We start from the raw sequence: 4,154 nt of genomic DNA, 5'->3' as shown, positions 1-4,154 counted from the left end.
CTGTATTCTATTTCCGGGTAGTGTCACAGGCTAAGAAGTCCAACCGTGCGTGTGTGTGCGCGCGCGCGTGTTAGAGTATGTGTGCTCGTGTTGTTTCTGAATTTGTGCATAACCCAACCAATTTATCTATGGCCATTGCATGACCATTGCCAAATGCATTATTAAATGCATGTATTTAGTTGAATTATGCACTTAACACACAATTGAGATTGCTTATTGCTTATATTAAAATAAAAAATGTTTTTTTTTAAGGACATTTTGTCAGATTATCTTCCATGTGTGCTTACCATCGATCACCACATTCTTTTGGAGAGATTGGAAACCCAAATTGGTCTACATGGACAAGTTCTGGCCTGGTTTAGATCTTGTCTGTCGGAAAGATATCAGTTTGTCTCTGTGAATGGTTTGTCCTCTGACAAATCAATTGTAAATTTCGGTGTTCCTCAAGGTTCCGTTTTAGGACCACTATTGTTTTCACTATATATTTTACCTCTTGGGGATGTCATTCGAAAACATAATGTTAAATTTCACTGCTATGCGGACGACACACAGCTGTACATTTCAATGAAACATGGTGAAGCCCCAAAATTGCCCTCGCTAGAAGCCTGTGTTTCAGACATAAAGAAGTGGATGGCTGCAAATTTTCTACTTTTAAACTCGGACAAAACAGAGATGCTTGTTCTAGGTGCCAAGAAACAAAGAGATCTTCTGTTGAATCTGACAATTAATCTGGATGGTTGTACAGTCGTCTCAAATAAAACTGTGAAGGACCTCGGCGTTACTCTGGACCCTGATCTTTCTTTTGAAGAACATATCAAGACTGTTTCAAGGACAGCTTTCTTCCATCTACGTAACATTGTAAAAATCAGAAACTTTCTGTCCAAAAATGACGCAGAAAAATGAATCCATGCTTTTGTTACTTCTAGGCTGGAGTACTACAATGCTCTACTTTCCGGCTACCCGGATAAAGCACTAAACAAACTTCAGTTAGTGCTAAATACGGCTGCTAGAATCCTGATTAGAACCAAAAAATTTGATCATATTACTCCAGTGCTAGCCTCCCTACACTGGCTTCCTGTTAAGGCAAGGGCTGATTTCAAGGTTTTACTGCTAACCTACAAAGCATTACATGGGCTTGCTCCTACCTATCTTTCCAATTTGGTCCTGCCGTACATACCTACACGTACGCTACGGTCACAAGACGCAGGCCTCCTAATTGTCCCTAGAATTTCTAAGCAAACGGCTGGAGGTAGGGCTTTCTCCTATAGAGCTCCATTTTTATGGAATGGTCTGCCTACCAATGTGAGAGACGCAGACTCAGTCTCAACCTTTAAGTCTTTACTGAAGACTTATCTCTTCAGTAGGTCCTATGATTAAGTATAGTCTGGCCCAGGAGTGTGAAGGTGAACGGAAAGGCTGGAGCAACGAACCGCCCTTGCAGTCTCTGCCTTGCCGGTTCCCCTCTTTCCACTGGGATTCTCTGCCTCTAATCCTATTACAGGGGCTGAGTCACTGGCTTACTGCTGTTCTTCCATGCCGTCCATGGGATGGGTGCGTCACTTGAGTGGGTTGAGTCACTGACGTGGTCTTCCTGTCTGGGTTGGCGCCCCCCCCTTGGGTTGTGCCATGGCGGAGATCGTTGTGGGCTATACTCGGCCTTGTCTTAGGACGGTAAGTTGGTGGTTGGAGACATCCCTCTAGTGGTGTGGGGGCTGTGCTTTGGCAAAGTGGGTGGGGTTATATCCTGCCTGTTTGGCCCTGTCCGGGGGTATCATCGGATGGGGCCACAGTGTCTTCTGATCCCTCCTGTCTCAGCCTCCAGTATTTATGCTGCAGTAGTTTATGTGTCGGGGGGCTAGGGTCAGTCTGTTACATCTGGGGTATTTCTCTTGTCTTGTCCGGTGTCCTGTGTGAATTTAAATATGCTCTCTCTAATTCTCTCTTTCTCTCTTTCTGTCTTTCTCTCGGAGGACCTGAGCCCTAGGACCATGCCTCAGGACTACCTGGCATGATGACTCCTTGCTGTCCCCGGTCCACCTGGCCGTGCTGCTGCTCCAGTTTCAACTGTTCTGCCTGCGGCTATGGAACCCTGACCTGTTCACCGGACGTGCTTGTTGCACCCTCGACAACTACTATGATTATTATTATTTGACCATGCTGGTCATTTATGAACATTTTAACATCTTGACCATGTTCTGTTATAATATCCACCCTGCACAGCCAGAAGAGGACTGGCCACCCCTCATAGCCTGGTTCCTCTCTAGGTTTCTTCCTAGGTTTTTGGCCTTTCTAGGGAGTTTTTCCTAGGGAGTTTTTCCTAGCCACCGTGCTTCTTTCACATGCATTGCTTGCTGTTTGGGGTTTTAGGCTGGGTTTCTGTACAGCACTTTGAGATATCAGCTGATGTACGAAGGGCTATATAAATACATTTGATTTGATTTGATTTGATTTGATTTATACTGACATCATTCATACTGAATCCACAAGGGTGACAAAGGGGAATAAAGGGACAAACGACTTCATGTTTTGGTATAAGAAAGGTTGAGAGAACAATATCAAAATGACTCCCATATCACTAGACACTTAATAACAGCTGCGCATCACATATGTGAGGTAAAGCAATTAGAAATAATTAGTTCAGAGCGTGTGGCCCAGAGAGTTTTATATTCCTGGAATTTTAAGTAAACGAGTACAGTGTAATTATAGGGCCATTTATAGAATTTACAACCAGTTTGAAAACTTTATTTATTGTATTTACTTATTAAGGATCCCCATTACCTTCCTGGGGTCCAGCAACATTAAGGCAGTTATATACAATTTTAAATATTACGTGACATTACATTTCATAACACTTTTCCCAACACATGAAGTGTGTTCCCTCAGGCCACTACTTTACTGTCACATATCTATAATACAAAATCCTTGTGTGGGTGATTCTGAAACTTCGGGCACTTCGGCCCTGCATTTTTCAGAAATTAAAACTTATTCAAACACCATTTTACAAGTATTTTTGATTGTCTTTGATTTGTCTAGAAACAATATCTGATAACCGCGGTATCTATAACACATTTCACCTTTATTTTTTAATATATTTTTTGATTTCACCTTTATTTAACCAGGTAGGCAAGTTGAGAACAAGTTCTCATTTACAATGGCGACCTGGCCAAGATAAAGCAAAGCAGTTCGACACATACAACAACACAGAGTTACACATGGAGTAAAACAAACATACAGTCAATAATACAGTAGAAAAATTAGTCTATATACAATGTGAGCAAATGAGGTGAGATAATGGAGGTAAAGGCAAAAAAAAGGTCATGTGGCGAAGTAAATACAATATAGCAAGTAAAACACTGGAATGGTAGATTTGCAGTGGAAGAAAGTGCAAAGTAGAAATAGAAATAATGGGTTGCAAAGGAGCTAAATAAATACATAAATACAGTAGGGGAAGAGGTAGTTGTTTGGGCTAAATTATAGATGGGCTATGTACAGGTGCAGTATTCTGTGAGCTGCTCTGACAGCTGGTGCTTAAAGCTAGTGAGGGAGATAAGTGTTTCCAGTTTCACAGATTTTTGTAGTTCGTTCCAGTCATTGGCAGCAGAGAACTGGAAGGAGAGGCGGCTGAAGGAGGAATTGGCTTTGGGGGTGACCAGAGAGATATACCTGCTGGAGCGCGTGCTGCAGGTGGGTGCTGCTATGGTGACCAGTGAGCTAAGATAAGGGGGGACTTTACCTAACAGGGTCTTGTAGATGACCTGGAGCCAGTGGGTTTGGCGACGAGTATGAAGCGAGGGCCAGCCAACGAGAGCGTACAGGTCGCAGTGGTGGGTAGTATATGGGGCTTTGGTGACAAAACGGATGGCACTGTGATAGACTGCATCAAATTTATTGAGTAGGGTATTGGAGGCTATTTTGTAAATGACATCGCCGAAGTCGAGGATCGGCAGGATGGTCAGTTTTACAAGGGTATGTTTGGCAGCATGAGTGAAGGATGCTTTGTTGCGAAATAGGAAGCCAATTCTAGATTTAACTTTGGATTGGAGATGCTTGATGTGAATCTGGAAGGAGAGTTTACAGTCTAACCAGACACCTAGGTATTTGTAGTTGTCCACATATTCTAAGTCAGAACCGTCCAGAGTAGTGATGCTGGACGG

The sequence above is a fragment of the Salmo salar genome, chromosome 27 (assembly GCF_965601325.2).
Source record: "Salmo salar chromosome 27, fSalSal1, whole genome shotgun sequence".
NCBI classification, from domain to species: Eukaryota; Metazoa; Chordata; class Actinopteri; order Salmoniformes; family Salmonidae; genus Salmo; species Salmo salar.
Note: the sequence above shows the minus strand (reverse complement) of the source record.